The sequence below is a fragment of the Pezoporus wallicus genome, unplaced genomic scaffold, assembly GCF_028554395.1.
Source record: "Pezoporus wallicus isolate ANWC-B61680 ecotype Strahan unplaced genomic scaffold, APGP_CSIRO_Pwel_v1 contig_6464, whole genome shotgun sequence".
Taxonomy (NCBI): domain Eukaryota; kingdom Metazoa; phylum Chordata; class Aves; order Psittaciformes; family Psittacidae; genus Pezoporus; species Pezoporus wallicus.
Genome location: NW_026642130.1, coordinates 5,194,628 through 5,217,035, shown reverse-complemented (window position 1 = coordinate 5,217,035; position 22,408 = coordinate 5,194,628). Strand labels below are relative to the sequence as shown.

The window sequence follows — 22,408 nt, the reverse complement described above, 5'->3', positions numbered from 1 at the left end:
CTCAGCTCATCAGTGACTACTCACTGGCCTTGGAGACGCTCAGCTGCAACAATTGATGAAAAAGCTTGAAGCCCTCGAGACTGGGATTGAGACATCTCCATCGGTGCCTCCACCTTATCCTCCGCAAAACCCCTTCCTTAAAGAAGGCAAACAGGGGGAGGCGGTGGGAGAGGTATCGGGGGGCACAAATCCTGCGCACCGTTGGCACGGGTTAATCAAAGATGCAATTATTACAGGTGAATTTTCTGCAATGGGCCTCTCTGCATATCCTGTGTTTACTACACAGCAGGGGGGTAAAGAGTGGGAAGCTTTTGATCTCAAAATAGTTAAGGAGGCCTGACAAGCAGTGACCACATATGGGTTAAAATCCTCTTATACTCAAGCTGTATAAGTTATGATTTTTTTTGCGATTGACAGGAGACTTTAATGACTCCCCTGCTATAATACATGGTCAGGCATTAGGTTCAGGTTATATGACTAAAATTCCAGGTATTCTGGTCCAGTACAAGGATTTGGAAACCGGCATTTGGAAAGGTCCTGTGGAAGTAAAACTAACTGGTTGAGGTTATATGTGTGTAAATTACAGATTCTGGTTTGCAGTGGGTGCCAGCTCGACCAGTGAAACCCTGGAAAGAGTCAGCATCACCCCAGGACACCCCCCTTGTCAGTGATTGAATGAATTGAAATTTGAGCTTAGGACATCCGTTTTATGGATGTTTTCAGTCCTTCTTAAAGTGAAGGGAGCAATCTTTTTTACGTTAAAGTCAACAACAAAAAAAAAAAAAACAAAAAAAAACACCACCCCCACGTCCCCCTCCCCCAAACCTCCAGGGAAGCGAGATCAGCACGGGATACAGCCGTATTGTGTGACTTTCTGGTGGTGGGAAGGTCTCTCTTATGCTCTTATCAGGGGTATTGGGCATACTGTGATGGACCGTGGACGTGGGAGCCCGTATACAACTCATTTAATACAGTTTCTCTGTGATACTCATGTACTAGAAGTTGGTAAAAATAAGTATGTCCAGGTTTCTATCAACCTTTGGAGACCTTTACAGATATTGCTGGCCACTTCTTCCAACATAGGCTGGCCACCTGTGTCGGAATGAGTGTGCATTTTGGTCAGTATAAAAGCCCAAGCCTCATGCTCTGTGGGGGAGGCAGAGCCTCTGTGGGGATGCCCGCTGAGGATGAGCCTGCCACCTCGCACTGCAATGATGCTTCTCGGAGCTGGTTTCCTGTTAGTCTCCACAGGGTCCTTACGCCACGTTCTGTACGTGGGACTGTGTAGTGGGAGTAATGATTGTCTGGATTTTGTGCTTCAAATATTGTAGTTGTGTGGAGTGTGCTTGTGGGATCCCACACGTGTGTGTGTGTGTTGAGGGTAGACGGTGTTCTGTGTATTTTTTGTTGTTGGGTTCATGTGAAAGTTTTTAATGGGTAGCAGTTTAACATTTCGGGCAAGAAAGGGTTAATGCAAAAGTGTGGTTGCCGGCAGGTATTTATGGTTGCTGCTGAAGCAGGCAGGCTTTTATAGCTGCTGCCGAGCAGGCCAGCTCTTATAGCTGCTGCCGAGCAGGCAGGCTTTTATAGCTGCTGCTGAGCAGGCCGGCGTTTGTAGCTGTGCAAAGCAGGGTGAGCAACTTTTGGAAAAAAAAAAAAGCTGACCTCCGATTCAGCTCCCGGTGCTCCACCAGCGGAATGGCCAGGATGGACGCCAGAGCAGAGGAGTGAAGGGAAAAAAAACAAACAAAAAAACAAAACAAAAAAAAAAAAACAAAAAACCAAACAAAAAAAACAAACAAACAAAAAAAAACACCACCAAAACCCAACCTCTCAATCTATTGAGGTATTGAGGCAGTTTGTAGAGACACCACAGACAAAGCCTAAAGAGCACCCGCAACACAGTGGTTGCATGGTAGGAGCCTTGCTTAGTATGGTTAAGGTAACCTGGGGGTGAATCCAAGACTTGGAGGACTAGATAGATCGGTTGAAATAAGAACTGCTAACTGAAAAAGCGAGAGGGTAGTGCAACCACAAGCTTTATGAGCTGTCACCTAAGCAGCATCAGGGTGGCAGAAAAAAAAGAAAGAAAAGAGGCAATGATGCAGCAAACTCCTCGACTGTTAACAATGTGCAGTTTAACCTGTCTGCTTCTCAAGAACTGATAACCTGGAGGAGGGGCTATATTTGTGTCCCCCTGCCTACAGGTCCATGGCAACTGCCTGCAAAGTTTGTCAAGCCTTGCCATGAGCTGGACAGACGAATGGAAAAATGTGATGCCTCAGCTACAGGAGCTGACCGTGAATACCCCAAGCAGAATGAGATAGAGGAAGAGAAAAATGAATGATTGCAAAACATCACTTGGGGACAACTGAAAAGTAACATCCTGAATATGTGTGCTTGTAAAGTAGCTATTATTAGAGGTTGTGATTTTGTGTATAAAACCACCTGTATTTACTAGCCAGTTGCTAATGAGGAACTACACCTTGTATTGTATAGATTTGTCACTTGTAAAAGAGATGTTAGAGTATGGAAATTTGCAGTAGCTGCTAGAAAATGCTAAGGCAAAAGCTGGAAAGACTCTAATACAATGGTAGTGTTATAAAGCAGGTGATGGAACAAATTTAAGAGGGGGGGAGAATTCCACTGGTAAGAAATTTCTTTGGCTAGTCCCTCGCTGCCATCAGCATCTTCAACATGCTGCTGCACCCTGTAATAGTTACTCTGCAAATGTAAATTTGTGTGTGCCTTGCTGCAGTAGCGACTTGTTACTGGATGAATCAGGTGAAACTCTGCATTGACAACAAGGTGCAAGGACTGAGGCTGACAAAATGCCTGCTACCACAGTCAAGGGCAAGACTGGGTTGGCCTCTGTGTTTGCCACCAAGAAGAACCTTTAGCTCCGCTGTTGGCTGCAACCCGGCAGGCGTGGAGCGGTGGGGACACATGCCATGCCAGACCTTGATGTGAAGGATGGCCTCCCCTGTTACCAGAGAGCCATACAGCAGAAAAAAGGGGCAGGCCCAGCAGCCTGTAGTTGGCATATATTGGAGATATGATCTAGGCCAAATCCCCTGCTCAAGTAGGGTCACCCAAACCATATATAAAACAAAAAGGGGGATATGTGGAGACAGTGTTCTCACGGGAGAATGTGTACATAAACTGAATAATCCTGAAAGATACAGCAAGGCCATGAGAGGACCAAAGAAGCTTAAGCAAGCAAGATAAGAAGAAGCTGGAATTCCCTGAGTTAATGAGAACTGTGGACTGTTGGCAAGCTTTCGAGGTCAAGTTCTCACACCTGTGCTTAACCAATTATATGTTAGTCACTAAGGGTCTTCAGGACATGTATCCAATCATAATATGCCAAATCACTGTAAGTGCATGTAAGAAATAGTATCTAAGGAGTTAAGGCTTTGTAATAAATTTGGCAATCACTTGATCACATTGATCATCTCTGCGTTGTCCGTGACTCCCACGCCAACACATGATCTTTAAAGTCCCTTCCAACCCGAACCATTCTATGATTCTATAGTACTTGTTTCTGGAGAACTAGCTATATACCTGTTGCCTTAAAAAACTCAAATCATTTCCCTAACGCAGTTATAACAGTCACAAATATATTTTAGTTGCCTCTGGTTTTGCCTGCCTAATTTGTTATTTTATAAATCACCTAGGTTTCATATAGTAACTTCCACAGCCGATTTAAAACAGTTCGGACATCAGAGCCCAATCTGATCAAAGCAGCAGAAGGGCAATACCAGAGCAGGAGAGTGGGAAGTCCATGGCCTGGGATGGCACAGAGTTAAACCTGAGAGAAGATGAAAAGACAGGAGCCTGAAGTTAGAGGGAGGAGAAGGCTGATAAGGAATTGTAGGCAATACAGCACACACAGGCCTGGCAAACAAATGTCTTTTCCAGGAAATGAGCACAAGCGTTCAGGAGGAAACTTGCCTCATACAGTCTTTGTATCACCTACATCTGACCTAAACTTCTGAGCTGCAAGCCTAATGATTGAGTTCTAAGGGAGAAAGAGAATCCCATCCAGAAATCATTAAGAGGATGGCTACTCGGAAGAAGGGAGCCAACAGGTGGAATCTGATAGCAGGGAAGGGACCTGGGGAATAGATTAGCAGGAAACGGACCTAGGGGAATAGATTAACAGTCATGTTTGAGGCAGGCATATGAAAGATACTGGATTTTCATTTAAGTTTTTCATATATGGAGCATATATAGTAAAAAGGCCCACAAAACAAAATCCCAGGCCTGTGAAAGAGAGAAATTACACAGTTACTATAACATAAGAAAAACCTGAGCAAATCAAACAAGCCAAAACAAGCCTGAAGTGACTCGTCTGTCTGATCTCTCACATAGCTTGTAGCTTTAGTCCATGAAAGTACATATTAAAAACAGAGAACGAAGGAACCATAGTTAAGAGAATCCTTTGGGAAAATTTGGTCTTGGTGAGGAGATCACCGATGAAGAGGAATAATGGTCAAAAAGGGACAGCTTGCTAGAGAAGCCAGAAGAGAGAAGGTGCTCAGGGTGGCTGAAGGATAGTTCAGACTTGAGGCATCAGCTTTTTTATACTGGGAGGAGAGGCAAGGCTCACAGGCTGCCAGTGTGGGGTGTTAGTCCTGGAGGCACAAACCAGCCTGCAGTTTGTTTGCCATGAAATTATAGAGGCAAACTTCAAGTTGGTTTACTTTGTTTATTGCTTGACATTGTGGAAGGTGCACTCAGCATTACATGCTATTGTGTTTATCTTTTCTTCACCTTTAATAAGATACTACCATTCTAAACACTGACTCATTATTGTGATAGGAAAGGAAATTTTCCCAGGTGTCTGGGCTGGGGCTTAAACCAAGCTTCACAACAGACCTTCAGAGATCATCAAAGCCGGCCCTTATGGCTGCCAACCAGGGTCTTCCAATAGTATTGCAGAAAAGCTCACAGTACTTATCATTGATTTGGCTGTTGTCAAAAGGCTGTAGCTGTGCTAAGCGCCGTGAGAGCAACACCTGTCCCCAAAAAACTTTGAGTCCAAATTTTGGGAAATTACCTGGGGCCACAGTTCTGCCCAGGACCACAAATATTCCAAGAAGTACAAGGAAACAGTGCTAATTCAGCCCAAGCAGAGAACCAAAAGGACTTAATAAGAGGGATCCAGCCACTTAGAAAAGCAAAGTTTAGCCCAGTAGGATCTGGAGGCTGTAGGCTTCTCCTTCAACGCATAATAAACCAACAGCCCCAGAGTGCAGTTCTTGCAAAGCCTAGTAATGTTATTTCCCTATGATGGTGTTTTCTCTGACAAAGCTTCTTTTGTGTCCCTGTGGTTTTTCTACAACAGATATTTATAGAAACTGTAGTCACAAAGCTGCCAAAAGCACTTCCTGTAAATTACATAAAGCGTCTGTCTCCCTTCCAGTATCACGAGGACCTACTCACAAACTTCCCATTACTTCTGAGACCTTTATTTTGCAAGATAGAAGAGCTCTGACTGTTACCGTATGCTATATATGTGCTCAAAGAAAACACTGCTGAGCAGAGAGGACTGAGGCAGACAGTAACAGGCAGAGAGTAACTGGAATAGTGACAGTGTTCATGTTGTCACAGGTGTTTTTGTTGGTGGGTTTTTTCAGATCTATAAAATGTTTTCTTGATCAGATTTTTCCTCTGAAGATGCTTAATCAGATACACCAGCATGCCCTGTATTGTGCTGCTGATGTGTCCCAGGGCAGAAGTGCCTGTGATTGTAACCTCTCTTTAGTATCTATCAAAATGGTGTATGCTCCCTCCTCACCCAGTATCTTCACAGTAAAGGAGATGCACATTTCCCCCAGTTAGATCTGGGCTATGTTCACCTTTATGGGTGAGGAGACCCTTGTGTATTCCCAGCAATACAAGGTAGTTTAAAATACACAACATTCTGAAATAAAGCTAATTTGCCTGGCTTAATTTTACATCCAAGCGAACAAAAAATGGTTGACTATAGTGTTCGAGAGGAAAACATGAGATTAAAGAATTGATCTAATCTGCATTGTAGTTAGTAAGAAAACATCCACTTATTTTAGTGGGAATGAGTTTGGGCCTAAATGTGCACGTTTCTTGGAGTTCAAAGGAAAATGAGATCCAAGCAAAAGGTATAAAAAATGTGGAGAGCATGTTACATAGTAAACAATCCCATGAGCTCATGCTGTGTCCTTTCTTTGCCTGCCTTTGATGCTGGAGCTCCCATTTTATTCGTACAGACTTGATCCTGCTGCCTTTGAATTTAGCGGAAAAATCTCTCCCTGACTTTGTGCAAAAACTGGCTTTATGTACTTACATGGCTTTTATAAGGAATGAAGCACTTTTGTACTTTCATTGTGTGATAGGATCCTAAACTCCCCCAGTGGAGGAAGGAAACAACCAGGGCTGTATGACTTACACCAGCTTTCAGCTCCAGGCAGGCCCAGGGACTGCAGAGGACCCACACCCCCATTTTCCATCTGCTGTCCTTTTTCCTGTCTTCAGCAAAATACCAAAGCAGACAAGAGCAACGGTGCAAAAAGGGATTAGTGGGGGCCCAAGCACAGGAAGGAGCAAAAGAAAGATGAAAGGAGAGGGCTATATGGAGGGGTATAGAACCGTAGGAACATAGAATAATGGTTTGGGTTGAAAGGAACCGTAAAGATCACCTAATTCCTGCCACGGGCAGGGACACCTTTCACTAGACCAGGTTGCTCAAAGCCCTGTTCAACCAGGCCTTGAACAGGTTGGGCCATCCACTGCTTCTCCGAGAAGCCTATTCCAGGGGCTCACCACCCTCACAGTGAAGAATTTTTCTCTAATATCTAAACTAAATCTCCCCTCGGTCAGTTTAAAGCCATTGCCCCTTCTACTGTCACTACAGACCTTTGTAAAAAGTCCCTCTCCATAGCTCTTGTCAGCCCCTTTAGGCACTGGAAGCTGCTGTAAGGTCTCCCTGGAGCCTTCTCTCCTCTAGGCTGAACAAGCCATAGCAGAGGTGCTCCAGGCCTCTGAGTACCTTTGTGGCCACCTCTGGCCTTGCTCAAAAAATTCCAAGCCCCTCTTATGTGGAGGGCCCCAGAGCTGGATGTAGTACTGCAGGTGACATCTCATGAGAGTGGAGGGGCAGGATCACCTCCCTTGACCTGCTGGTCGTGCTCCTTTTGATGCAGCCCAGGATATGGTTGGCTTCTGGGCTGCAAATGCACATTGCTGGGTCATGTTCAGTTTCTTGTCAACCAACATGCTCAAGGCTCTGCTGCTTTCAATTCAGTCTCTGCCCAGCTTATATTTGTGCTTGTCACCCAGGCTTCTGCCAGCAGCCACCTGCAATGGTAGCCTCCACCAGGTGAGCAATCACTTTTATAAGATTCTGGGGCAATGATTAACAGAGGATAAAATCCTGCTGAGGCCACTCACTAAGTGAGATTGGTCCTAGTCTGTACAGCCCATTTTTTGAGTAAGATTTACAGCACTATAGCAAGGGTTAGGAAGTGCCAGTGGAGGCTGTCATGTCCCAGCCCTGGCTGTTGTCCCACAGGACATGGAAAGGTCCTGGCTGTGGAGTGAGCAGAAGGCTGCAGGCTCCAGGGAATGGAGACTGATAGTGGAGGGCATTCAGTGGGAGGGGAGCAGAGGGGCTGTGAGCATTACACAGCTCATTATGGCTTTGAGATTTCCCGGCAACATCACACTGTTCTTAATTTAGTTTGGAATCAAGGTGATTTCCCAACACAATGTTTTGCTCTTAAAACCTCTCCCTTAACTCCCCTTGTGTTAATTTATTAACAAATTAGGGCCTTTTCTGTAGCAGATGAAGCCACTTGCATTCACAACTGTACAACACTGGTTTAAAAATAGTAGCAAGTAATTTAATAGCTCAAACACAGGGTGTCTACTTGGAGAATAAATATGTCTCCAATGTTAGCTCAGCTCTTCAAACAAACTAATAATTGCTTCCAGAGATAAAATATTTGTAAGCTATTACTACAGTCCTCTTTCACTACAGGGCAGGAAACACACTTTTCTCTTTGGAGCAGGCAAATGGCAACAGAGAAAGTTGTGCTCCATAATTAGGCTTCAAGAACCGTCAGGTACCTGTATCTCTGACAGCTCAACATTAAAACCGTATAGGCAGAGCATTCATCCATGCTGCTGTTTCCCAAGCCACCCAAAAGAGGTTGTGAATTTGTTAAATTAGTTTATGAAAAACACCGTGTTTCTGTCTCCGAAAGCAAATAGCCCAGGGAGATGTAAAATGTCTTGAACAGCGAACACAAGCCTGCAAGTGATTTAATGGCCTGAATATTGCCTATTCTTCAAAAGCAGTGGAAGAGGAGGGAAATGGATGTGTCAGTTAGCTCATGTCTTCACACAGAGATGTGGTTTTTCTTCAAGTGGCTGTTTCACTTCAAAGTACCTGATCCTACAACTGCTAAAACTGACAGTCAGTGAAGCTGCTTCTTCATGCCAGGGCAGGTTGATTTGGGAACTGTCTGAAAATAGCAGAGGTAGCACATTGCTTTCCAGAGATTGCTTTAGGATTATCCAGTACAACATATCACTGGCTCTTGTTTACAGAAACATCCCTCATTCTAACAACAGCAGCATTTCCGATCACAGTTTTAGCTCAGCGTCTCCCATTCTTGACATAATTTGGAACAATTTTGTACTAAAAATAACCTGGCAGGAAAAAATAATCAAAACAAAGAACTCAAGTCATAAATCTGCATTGTTTCCCTCTCAAGGGATAATAACACTGTGATATGGCAATAGGCCACAGCTGTAAATTGCCCCATATCTACACTGCACACCTGCTGCATCAGAACAGCACATTTCTGTTCATAGCGGCACAATCCAAAATTAACTTGCCCTAGCAAGCTCAGTTAAAATCGGGATGTTTTAAAAATGGAGATCCTCACTAGCACCAAGGAGGACACATGAATTACATAACCTGCTTCTGAGCTTTTAACATCTTCAGTAAGAACTTGGTATATGTAAATCCCAGGGCTGCTCACATGTTTTGCAGTAAACGTTTGTCTGGATTAAACCTCTCTGGACTTAATTTTTGGCCAAGGGGCTACTTAGAATTTAGAAATCAGGCAAGCCTTGGAAGGGCAGATTCTCTCCAGCCATGTAACATAAACTAGTGGTGTGCTCCCCCATATACAGCTGAAGGCAATGCCTCCCTGTTGTTAGAACCCTACTGCCCGGATCTCTTGCCCAGGAGGAAGACAGTTGCAGGTTTTTCCTGAACTGCTTTGAATTCTCACCTCACTGTACTCTAATTAACTAGATCATCTCAGCAGAGATTCCTCCTCCAACCCTGCTAAGGTAAGGCCCCTATGGGCCCATCAACACACAGTGAATGCAATCAAAACACTTTCTGTGACTGGAGGGGTGTGTGTCTTTATTTGAGACTGGGGAGCTTTAGGGAACTGCCTGCTGGCTTTTTACGTGTATCTGTAAAGCCACCGTTTGGTTAAGAACAGAGACCTTCAGGTAGCTCCTACCGTCGTTGTGAGCATCCTGCTTGTGGTTACCATCCCAACATTGATCTGGAAACCTCACATAAAGAATTTGGGCATTGTGAATTCAGCTCCTGCAGCATCAGTTTTTCAGCAAAATCTGCCTTTGCAGATCTGTCTTAGGAACATTCTACAGATGGTAGAGCCCTTGTAGTATGGTTATCCTGGTTCTGTACCTCTCTTTATTATTCACAAGGAGCCTCTGTACATAGGAAAGAAGTTTTAAAATGATTGTCTGCGAGGACTTCCAACAATCAGAACTCATGATCCGTGGGGATTATTTGTAGTTTATTGTGAACTGTGTCTCATTTGTCCTCCTGAAGAGGAAGGTCAATGACTCACTGTTTGAGGTATAACATAATGATTTTTGACAGATCAACTTCCAACAAAGGAGAGCATTTAGTGTAAACGAATCAGTTACTGTACAGCAGGTCTTTGACTAGCTTGTAGTGAGGCAGAGGACAGAATTTAATACGCTAAACACAAGCTGGAACAGTTCAGTCACTTGGGACTTCAAAACATTAGTGCAAGTGTACTTTCAGTAATTCAAGCTGATTATTTTATGTCCTTTTGCAATATACAGAAAAAAAATCCAGTTCTTCTTTTCAGAAGTATTTTTGCATATATAAAGGCTGTTACAAACTTCACCATCCATTCTCTTTTCTTGAATTGTCTAGAAGTTTCTAGAAATGGATTCATTGTCTACACCTTTTCTGAAGTGTTTTTACCAAACCAAGCACACTTATTCCATTTGCAGCCTTAGCAATGTTATCTAGAGTGGAAAGATCATTTCAACATCTTACATGCCATAGGCTGCTTAAACAAATCAATTCTTTACAAGTCTGCCTTGTCTGTTGTTAATTAGATGTTTCCTGCATTTTAGAAACACTGTTTTGATATATTTGATATATTAATATAAGTGCAGTCAGACTGATTGGTCACAGTTCCTGTGTACCGACCTTCCTTCTTTTTTACCATACTCACCATGCTTGCTCTTCTCCAGTGCCCTCGAACCTCATCTGTCCTCACCACCTTCTCAAGGATGATCACTCACATCTCATCCTGCTTACAACAGCTACTTCAGCATTTTAAATAAACTTCCTTTTTCTTAAGTGACTAATGAAGGAAAAAAGGCATTAAACCTATCAGCCATTATTATTCCTCCCTTCCCATCACGTAACTCTTCCGTATGTCATGACTTTGGATAATGTCCTCATGTTATTCTTCATTCAATTTCTTTGCTGCATCTTATTCTGATCTTCATTTCACACACACACACACACACACACACGTTTACACTGGTCATAGAAATTCAACCAGTATCTACGTTATGTCAAAATCCATTTGATACAGGACTTAAATGCAGTAACTTAGCTTTTGTCTGTTAGGTAATAGTAAGCAAATACCGCTTAAGCAAAATACCACAGACTTTTTACAATCATGTCACTTCTATATTCAAGGGGGCAACTATGCCCGTTTCCCTCGAGCTCCTGATGAAACTCCTCCTTACAGCCAGGAAGATGAAGGTGTTATCCTGAGCCTCAGTGAAATTGTGTGAGCATTTCTCTCTCACACAGTGAAATCACCAACTATTTTCAACGTGTGCAAAGTCAGCAGGGAGATGGCAGCTAAGTGCAGTAAAAGGAGAAGGAATATTGCATCTACTGTTGTGCTTAGTTGTTGAAAGAAAATAAAAGACTCAAGGTTAAACGCCAATGGTGAAACTAGTACTTTGCTCAAAGATTATTAATAAACATGCAAATGAGGAACATTTTGACCATTTAAAACCATCTTTTCAGTCTTTTTGAATACCTGAAACTTAACAGTATGATTAAACAGCTGCTGTGGCTAGGGTCGAATAAACCCAAACCCAAGTATTTTCTGAATGTTTGTCTGTTTCCCACACTAACCAGGAAGCAATATTTGACAGTTCTGAATTCTGAAGTGTTTCTTTAGTACTGTTTTTCCCTGGGTTTGGATTTTTTTTTAATTTCTACTGGTTAAAATGTTTTTATTTAAACAGAATTGAGAGATTTAACAGTAATTTTTGCAACATTTCTCTAATCATTAATCAAAACACAATGTGAGCCTGTTCTAATGTATTTTTACTAGTGAGCAAAAACATGAAAAGCCCAGATGCCTGGCTGCCTCTGTGAGCTGAGGGCAAAGTTTGAGCCACCTGGTATTTACTCATAACCAACTTTAATACTGTACACTTCCCATCTTTAAAATCCCTTCAATCATTAACTGATCCCTCACAGTTCAGCTATGCAAGTAGATTTATTTCTTCCTGTCTTGCAGACAAAGTGATACAGTGAGCTGAAAAGCCGCAGAGGGAGTCGCTGTCAGTGTCCCCATTCAGAACACGATTTAATTAATCTTTACCTGATGGTAAAAATGGCTGCGTCTTCCTTTTCACTCAGTGTGTCATCCACCTTGCTCACATTTTCTCATCTTTATTACACACTTTTCTCCCCTTACTTTTCACAAAAGAAATGCTGGGATTTTTTTTTCCATCTGCTTGGTCTCTTCTTTCCCCATGAAAGCTCTGACCCAGGGGAAAGGATCCTGTGTCTTGCTTTTGGATAATCTCTTCATTTCTTGGCAGACAGTCAGGTGAAAAGCAAAGCAGAGAGCTTTGGCACAAACCAGAGGCTCAGTGCTTGGCTGTTTGGGAATTTTTTAATTGTTTCTAGGGGACTTTTTTTCCCCCATCTCTTCTTGGGAATGTTTCACTTAAGCTGCCCTTTAGTCCAGGGAGAGAATAAGAACCCATTATATTAAAGGCTGAAGTTTGATGTTACAGCTATTCACAGGAAAGTGGAACTTTCCTTTTATTGTTCACAACAAACATTTTCCTTTATGAGAAGCATAATAGAAAGGCAGGTCTGAAACTAGGGAAAAAGATGTTTTGCCCAACTTTAATCAGATATGAATTGCTTGTGAAGTTTTACGAGAAGCATATTGTTTGAGCTTATGAACACCGCCTGATACTTCCTTTTCTTCTTGGATGCATCATTACAAAATAAATATGGGAAAAGATAAAGTGTAACTATTCTAATGTTTCACCAAAAAAAAAGTCCTGTTAAAAAATAACTGGTGATAAGCTGCTGGATCCCTGCACATGGTCTGACTGCTCTGTGTGAGCTGCTCCTGAGTCTGTAGCACCTCTGCGCGGGCTGAGCCAAGAAAAGTGATTCCTCTTCTTTGATTGCAGGATTCACTGCTAGCCAGCCATCATTTCCCACCTAGCATGAAACATCTTAGAGGTGTCCGTGCTAACTCTTTAACTGCCAGATGTCCATCATTTGATGGAAATAAATCCCTGTGCTTTTTGGAACAAACATGACCTGGAACATTCCAATTTTAACACTTTCCAAGCCTTGAGTGCTATTAATAGCAGACAAAACTTACCACGTGAGTCCCCATCCACTACCAACATGCAGCCTATCCTTGAATTCACCACAGAGAAGAATGGCTGTTTTCTCATCCCGACACAATCAGCTTTGGCTGACACTGCAGACCTCCTGAGATGGAGAAATGATGCAGAAGGAGCAGGAAAATCTTGGGCTCCCCATGCCCCTACTCCATTCTCTGGCTCCTTCTTCACCCATGCTGTGGGGCAGCTAATGAGAGTATCTGAGCTTTGTTTTCTGTCTACAGCTACTCACTATGGATCAGCATCACAAAGCCAATGTCTCCTGTAGGACACAGTCCAGTCTTAGAGTAGAGGGTGAGATGCTCTCAATGTGGCTCTTTCTGTATCATGGCTAGCTGATGGCATAAGCAGTTGTATCTGTGGGGGAAAAGGACTGTTCAGTCATGCTAGAATTAGTCTTACGTGTACAGGTACTTTAGCACACACACACTGCAGATGCTGTATGGAACTGTTCCTCCTTTCTGGCAGAATCCATATACCTGCATGATACGCATACAGGGTTTGCAACAGCTGGAGTTCACAGGATTGTTGAACTTCAGCTGACAAATGCTGAGTCCCTTGGCAGCAGCTCTAATCTAAATAGCCTTTAGATTCCTAATTCAGTGATCATCAATCATGATCTCTATAAAATAGGTATTTTCTAAGTTATACACAGTAGGTGTGCTCTCTTTTTCTACATTCCCCCGTCTGTATAGTATGTCCATGAAGCACAAGGTACAGTCTTTTCAGCAAATCTTGTGGTTTGGCTTCATGCAAGCTTACTCTGAAATAATTACATCAGTGTTCTTATAAGTTGCTTATTACTTCAGGGAAAGTCCATGAATGAGCATGTTTCTTTCAGAGTAAACTGAATTGTCAGCCAACAAAAGAAATAGCCTGTATGGGAAGGTTGCTAGAGGGGAAGAATAAAGCTGATCTAATTTAGGCAGATTCGGAAAGGTAAAGTCTGGAGGCGTGAAAAGCTAAAGCCTACTACATTCCTGGAAAACCTCTACTGGAGCAAAGTTCATGGGGAATTACATGACTAATGAATGATGTGCTGGAAAGGGCAGAACTAAAAGGATGAATCAACTCTGTGTGTCCTTAAGGAAAAAAAATTAGTCAGTGTTCGGATTAAACCAGTTTTGAACTACGCTCACTGCAGTCCCCCGCATTGCTTCAGGAGATGTTGTCAGGTTGAATTCTGATTCATTTCAGCAGCACAGTCGAAATCATGAGTTTATTGCATCAGGGCAGAAAGGGAGAAAATAATTTCAATAAATAGATTGTATCAAACCTTGGCCTTGTTTTTCCTCACCAAATGCCAAAGTGGAATTTCACAAGACTCATTTTTCAATTGAAATTGCACGGCTTGTTCTCCAGCCATATATTGGACATTTCTGTCATAAGGGATAAAAAACACTAGTAAAATTCTTGGTTTAGGTATTAGACAATATAAAAAAACCATCTGTTATTCATACAATCTACATACGCCAGTGGTGCAGAAGGATTTGGGCTGTGCTAACAGCGAATGGTAATGTTTGCATCATGCATGATTTTAGTGTAAATGCTTGCGTGTACAAATGCACTTATAGAAATTCAATTTTACAAGTTCATATAAATATATATATTGCTATAATTCAGTCAAGCAAAACTGGAAGAAAGTGACTCTCAAAATACCCTGAATTTTTTTTTGTTTGTTTTTTAGAATCAAAATGATTTTCCTATTCAGAATGATTTAATAAACTCATACCACAGATTAAATTGCTTGAAGAACATTACTTGTGAAATGAAGCCTTTTAACCATCATATAATTAATGCTGACATGCACAACCCTTAATTAACCACAAGGTTTTTCAGAACCTGATGTTTTCAGTGGGAAATTTCTATTAAAATTTCTCTAATATACAAAAGTCCACGTCTGAAGGAAATGCATGAATAATTTGCCTTCCAGCATGGCTCTCTCTAGAAATATGTATCTCTCTGTGCATCCTTTCTTTTGGGTAAATACTGGGGAAACTTCTCAAGCAAAACTGGATGCAGAGTTAGCCTTATGCCAAAATGTCTTTCCGTGTTATCACAGCCCCTTTTGCAAAGACACTTGGACGCTTTTGCACATTCATCAGACTGAGCAGGAGGGTTGGTCCACACAGCCCAGTCTTGTCATTGTCCAAGGTGCTGTAGCATTAATTCAGTCAAACTTCAGATCTCACAAGGACTCCCCCGACGAAGGAAGCATTTGGCAAAAAATCTCCCATATTTTTCCTTGGTTTCTCGGTTATGGCATTCATTCAGAAGGGATTTTAGATGGAGAAGCTGCCTGGAATAAGAATGTTGAAAAATCAGAACAGTTGTATTTATTATACCAAGGTTCACCCTAGCTCTTGAGTATGAAGGAAAGGGAGTCACAGGAAGCATTCATCTTTCCATGTTCCCCACAGGCCTGCCGCTATGATGAACCAAGCAGTAGAGCATCCCACAGTTGATTTCCCCTTAAGCTCTGCACGCTGCCTGTCTCACAGCCTCTATCCAAGTATGTGAAACCAAGTGCCAAGCACTTTGGCTGGGTCAACATTGTTATCTACCCACATTCTGTCCAGGCAAGATATACCCAGAGATAAGGAGACACCATCTTTTCTAGGTGCCACCTAACCCTGTAGTGCTTCTGCTGAAGCATTGGCCAAAGGCACCACATACATTCCTTGGCCCCTAGTTTTAATGGTTGGACACAATGATTTCAAAGATCTTTTCCAAACAAACAATTCAACAATACTGTACTTACAATATACTTGTGTGCGGCACTGCACATTATCACCCCCCTCCCTGCTTCAAGGCTGGCATGGAAAACCTGATGCATCCCATCATGCAGAACTGTCAAGTTTGCACACTATAATCAGCTGATTTGTGTGGGGCAGTGGGTCAGGGCCAAAAGGAATCTGATATTGCCAGTGGTTGTACAGAGGTGCTGCAGACTAACTGGGGGAGACTGAGTGAATGTCACCAGGAAAACAGAGGGCTTGCTGTCCATGTACATCTAAAATGAAAGCTGAATGGGGCTGGCTGCAAACAAATATGTAGGAGGGTGCTTGGAAAGATGTCCTGTGCTTCCCACACTGACTAACACTTGCTTCTTGTAATCTTGGTGTTCTCCATTGCATTCTGGCAGAGAGACAAAGACAAGGCAGGAGGCTCAAGCTGATTGACAGCAAATATCACTGCAGCCTGTGGTGACCCAGTTTGCAATGCTCTCTGCTTTTCTGTGAATGCAGGAAGGTCTCCACAGGGATGAAGGGAAGCTGATGGTCCTACCAAGTGTTTGTCATCTCCTGCCCCTGACATGCATCAGTTCTGTGGCAAGGAGGTCAAGTTAAAATTGAAAACAAGTCTGTATTCGCAATTCAGACCAAGCTGATGCAGAGCAGATTAAGACTGACCCAGCTCAGACTGATGCACAGGCTTCCCAGGAAAGGGGTTGAGTCCCCATCCCTGGAGGTATTTAAAAGATCTGTAGATGTGGCACATGATTTAGTGGTGGACTTGGCAGTGCTGAGTTAACAGTTGAACTCGATAAACTTAAATGTCTCTTCCAACCTAAACAATTCTTTGATTCTATGATCTGCTGTCTGACTTGCTCCAGTGTTTTTCTGATAATAGTTCTTTACCACCTCCACCTTCTCCTTAGCCATACAGGCCCTTCCAGAAGGGGATTATGGGCTGTTCTCATCTTCCATCACCTTCAGCTTCATGTTCCTTTGGGTGTCTCCCACTGGCAGCATGCTGAGAACAGCACTGTCACAGTGTGCCTGTTCTTAGACAGTACATGTCTGACTTGTGACTGGTCTTCAGTGTAACACCAAATAAGACAATAAAACCTTAGAGGAAATGTGGTGCAAAAGAGATGTGTCACAAATCATAGTCAGGCAGGTAAGGCACTCAAGTGACAGCTGCTTAACCAAGATGCTGCAGAGGCATGTTTCAGCCCAGGCTTGATAAGGGACCATAAACCCACAAACTAAACCCAAACAAATAAAAAGTTTTAAGTGAGTAAACATTACATGTTGGTCTTGAAATGCAAAGTAAGCACACATAATGATGGCGCATTTCAATGTGATGGGCAGAGATAAGGCTCTTTTTGGGGGTATGCGGCATGCCACATTTCACGTGGTTGCTTTTTTAGAGGGAATTTATGTTCATTATTTAGGTACTACGTAGCATCTGGTCATTCCTATCAGGGATCTCATATTTGCACTGAACAAATACAGAACTGAAATATTTCATTTGTGTTTTACATACAGCCCTGTCCATGGAATTGCAGATATGTCAGTGTCAGGGAAAAGGGGTCTGATGTCTGCTCTGTGCCACAGGGACAGCTTTTGTGTCAGGAGTGTCATGCTCACATTTCACCTTTTCTGCATATTCTAATGAGCAAGCAACACTCTTCCTTCCCCCTTGCACCGCACTGGGCAAAACATTCCTGTGTTGTGTGCAGGAGCCAGGCTATACCGGCCACACCGCACACGGGCGTTCTTCACGTAACCTCTCAATCGCTTGGACCAAATTGGAAAAACCTGCACATTAGGGGGTAACAATTCCTTGTCCTCCATCGTTTAGTCAGTAGGTGGCTCTGCAAGCCTTGGAGTTGCGTGGTGGAGATGAGGGAGCCTGGCTGTGCGCCCTTCCGCAGTTCCTGCTTCCTGCCTCAAAACCTGCAAACCACCACGGGTTTTGTCTAACCCTTGTTCTTTCTGACATCTTTCCCACCCTGACCTTGTTCTTTTCATTACAGATGTCCATTCATCCCATACTGTTCTCCCTGGAGGTCCAGCCCATGATAAGCACAGTCATTCACTCACATCCCATCGCAGCTGCGCTATGATGTATTTGGATGAACGCCGATAATATTAGCTGGGTGAGCACATCAGTGTGACAGTTCCTGCAGCTGCAGTGGGCCTGTGCAGGCAGCACTGCAGCACTGTCCTCCTGCCTGCAGCATTGAGATACTTCACATGTATTTACTATGCTGCATCATGTCTCTGCCAGCATTGGAGATAGAATCATAGAACCACACAGTGGTTTTGATTGGAAAGGACCTTAAGACCATCTAGTTCCACACCCCTGCCGTGAGTAGAGGTGCCTCACACTAGATTAGATTGTTCAAAGCCCTGTCCAGCCTGGCCTTGAACACCGCCAGGGATGGAGCATTCACAACTTCCCTGGGCAACCCATTCCAGTGCCTCACCACCCTTACAGTAAAGAACTTCTTCCTTATATCCAATCTAAACTTTTCCTGTTTAAGTTTTAGCCCATTACCCCTTGTCCTGTCACTACAGTCTCTAATGAAGAGTCCCTCCCCAGCATACCTATAGGCCTCCTTCAGATACTGGAAGGCTGCTAGGAGGTCTCCACGCAGCCTTCTCTTCTCCAGGCTGAACAGACCCAACTTTCTCAGCCTGTCTTCATACGGGAGATGCTCCAGTCCCCTGATCATCCTCGTGGCCCTCCTCTGGACTTGCTCCAACAAAGATACAGCTGTTAGCTGAAGTGCACTCTCTGGCACTGAATAGGTTAAATCAGCAGCTGCCATCTAACATACTACAGAAGATACAACTCATAATAGTATTTTATCATATTTTTCCATACCTGATGCTGGAAGTCCCTCGAGGTCCAATCTGCTTGACATTTATTTCTATCTGGCAACTCAATTTTACTGGCCATGCACAGTCAAGCATTGCATTTTATAGATAATACATTTAGGTTGGGGATGCAAGCCAATTTAAAAAGCACTTATGCAAATTTGAGTAACACGGGCTTGGAACAGTCACAAAAAAAGGTGCATCCTTTCCAGCTAGAGCCCTTTGCAGCAGATTGCTATGGAGATATTAGGAAGATTTGTCATGGGTGTCAAAATTTTTTCATGTAAACAGATCATTACCAACACAGTAACATCCAGGATGGGCAAAAGGGGTTACAGCTTTACCTGATACCTAAAAAGATGGGCTTGTTCTCTAAAATAAGAATCATGTAATTGTTTAGGTTCTAAAAGACCTTTAAGGTCATCAAGTCCAACAGTTAACCCAGCACTGCCAAGTCCACCACGAAACCATGACCCTAATCACCTCATCTACATGTGGGATGGTGACTCCACCCACTTCCCTAGGCAGCCTGTTCCAATGCTTCACAACGCTTTCAGTGAAGACATATTTCCTAATATCAAATCTAAACCTGCCCTGGTATAACTTGAGGACATCTCATCCTAGCACTTCCTACTTGGGAGAAGAAGCCAACACCCGCCCCACTACAACCTCCTTTCAGCAGCAGCAATGCTGAGTTTTGGCTCCCTTGCCAAATTCCAGGCAAATCAGGGCAAGAGCATGCTCATTTGGCCAGACAGTGATTTCCTGGCTGAAAGCCATTCCTTCAGGGAAGCTGGCAGAGCCCACCCAACACACAGAAAAAAGCACACTTTGCTTATTCCCACCTGCCCAACGCAGCCCAGCATTCAGCAGGGTCAGTTTCCCCTGGGGATGTCTCACAGGCACTGTGTAGCACAATGTGGAAGGGAAACGTAAAAAGCTCCAGTTCACATGCATTCACAAAGATGTCTGCATCCATCCACAGAGTCCTTGCCCTGCTTTTAACCCAGTCCCATGTCCTCACTCAACTACAGATCCCCAGATGGATCTGACCATGCAGAACATGTGTCCACACCGTGGCTGGGCCAGGGCTGCAGTACAGGCTTCCTAGTGCAAACACACCTTCACAGACCAGTTTGGTGGAAATGCTGTGGACTAGAGTAAGAAAGGCACCAGGTGCCTTCCCTTCTGTCCCACCAGCTCTTCTTGCAGGAGGCATGGTCACAGTGGGGAGTCACAAGTCAGGCATCATGGCTGGATATAGCAGAGCTTCTGTGTCGCAAGAGCCCAGATTGCAGGATATGTCCCTGGAAGTCCGACCCCTAACTGAAGTCACCTCTTTGTCAAGTCACCTATGTCAGCAATCACTAGGTGGCTTCAGTGGCTGCTCAGGTTTCTAGCTTTCACCACACAATTTGCAAAAGGCCCCAGCATCTCTGGAGCAGCCCCATAGCTCTGAAAGGGCTGCCCAAGGCACATGCAACCTGCTGCTGCAGGGCTGCTCAGGGTTGTCAGCACCCTGCAGACCTTTCCATGCCTCACTTCTTCATGTCTGAGTACAGGCAAGGAGACATCCTTGCACCATTCAGTCAGGCTGTGTAGGAGGTATAAGGCAGGGCTCAGCAGCCCTGTGACTCAACCAGGAGAGCACTGCAGAGTGCTAGGGCAGTGCTTTAGTGGACAATAGCCTTAGGAAAGAACAGCAGTTGCTCCTTCCCTGTCCATCTCCTCAGCTGTCTTTCCACATGTCCTCCAGTCACTCCTTTTCTCCGGTTCCTGTCTCCTTCCCAATGAGCTGAGCTGCAAATCACTGTTTTGCCTTTACAGGCTCCAGACTGACACCAGGACCAAAACCTGCACCGGGGCCCTTCTCCCCTGGCTCAGCCTTGTTGACTGAAAATAACAGCAAACAGAAACTGGGCTCCTTGCTGGGTTTCATCATTACTCATCAGTTTGGGCAGGATAAGACAGGGTGAAGGTTGCTCAAGGATGATGCTTGATGCCACAATGGCCTCAAGCTGTGGCAGGGGAGGTTTAGACTGGATATTAGGAAAAGTTTCTTCACAGAGAAGGTGATCAGGCATTGGGACAGGCTTCCCAGGAAAGTGGTGAAGTCACAGTTCCCAGAAGTGTTAAAAAAACCTGGATAAGGCCCTCAGTGACAGGTTTAGTGGTGGACTTGGCAGTGATGGGGTAAAGAGTGGATTTGAGCTTAAAGCTCTTTTCCAACCTAGGTGATTCTATGATTCTATGTAAAGGGCCAACCTGGGGGACTAGAATCTTTGGAGGATCCATTGCCTAAGGATGCCATCACAACTCATGGCAGCACAAAGGAGTCTTGCTCTCAGCATTCAGGCCTGGGGTGGCATCCAAAGTCATCCCGAAAGTATCCTAGGCTGGGCTGACCTGTAGATGGCAAAGCTTCTTAGCCATTTTTAAATGAACAATGTGTTTATGATGAAGCTTTAACCTATTAACAGCTTTGCCCTGCTGTGCAATGGGTTCCACCACTTCAGAATTATGATCTTTATTAGCCCCCAAGAGGTGTTTCAAAGCAGCCCTAAAGGATAATGGTCTGTGTCTAAAAACCTTGACATAGCGATTTGTCTCAGAACCCTGACTGCGTTATCACTCAAGGGCTGAAATCTGTAATCAGAAGCTCAGCTGAGCCTCCACTTTCCTTAAAACATCTCCCTCCTTGAGCATCATCAACACATCAGCCTGATGGTACAAAGCAGCAGCTCCTTCATCACTAAGCAGCACCAGCACAGCTATGCATGGCTGCGATTTTAAGTTCCAGTATGGAGACATCAAGGGCATTTGGAGCTGCTTTTCTCAGCAGTAAAACCCCTGTCCCTGTTAACCAGTGACATTTACTCCTGGCAGTAGCCTCCAGCCCCAAATTAGCATTGGGATACCTTAAACAATGAGCAGAGGCAGGGCTGGTGGCATGCAGTGCGAGAGCTGGATTTTGGGTCTGTGCTCATGTAACTCCTGCACACGTGTTGGATGGTCAGAACAAGGCACATCTAGAGACACCCTCAGCAGCAAGGGAAGGCTTTCTTTAATAAGATAACAAACCCCAGCAATCAGTAACAAGTTTCCACATACCTATTGTATTGAATACAGACATCTGCCATGACCTGTCCTGGCAGCTCCCCCTCTCTGAGCAGCCCTGAAGTCCCTGGAGTCTGCTTACTTTTATCCAAATGCTGCCATGTATCTTGGAAGCCAGATTTGTCTTAAAAAATGTCTGTGTTTCCAAAACAAAACTGCACTATTCTGGTTTCACTAATGTTGTTCGAGGTTTCCTTCCAATTCCTCATGAAAATAATTCCGCAAATTAAGGAAATTGGGCTTCCTGGTCTGCTCTGGCATTGTGAGCCCTCTTAGCTCCCCACTGTCATGTCTCAAGTTGCTGAGACATGGAGGGATCACTGTACTGGATTTATGGAACACTGTGCCAATTTTCTGGAGCACCAAGAAGCAAGGTTGTAGGAGAGAACAACAAGGTCTTACACTAAGACAAAGCCCAAGACTTTCCATATTCTTCTATTGCATTGCTCCCAGCAGCTTCCTTCCCTTCCAGAAAAAAAGGGCTTTTCTTGAGGTCTTCCCATGGAATGGCAGCTATAGGGCAGTAGCCTACATGTCAGAGCCTCTCAGGGTATAGGATAACCCAGGCTTGACATAAGGAATGACCTGTGCAACACCAAGTTAGCCTGAAATGGTGTAGATAGCTCCAAGCAAAACAGAATACTTGGTTCCCTTAACTGGGAACTGGAGAGAGAGCTGCTAATTCCTGCACTGTTCAACTC

General features: G+C 43.9%; 1 long non-coding RNA gene across 2 annotated transcripts in view; it reads right to left on the bottom strand.

Moving 5' to 3' along the window:
* LOC130609099 (uncharacterized) overlaps positions 1-22,408 on the bottom strand; it is a 35,885-nt gene that overhangs the window by 3,886 nt on the left and 9,591 nt on the right. For both annotated transcript variants that reach the window (XR_008974716.1, XR_008974715.1), the window contains exon 2: positions 12,954-13,335. This is a non-coding gene — a long non-coding RNA (uncharacterized LOC130609099). The remainder of the gene's footprint in view (positions 1-12,953; positions 13,336-22,408) is intronic.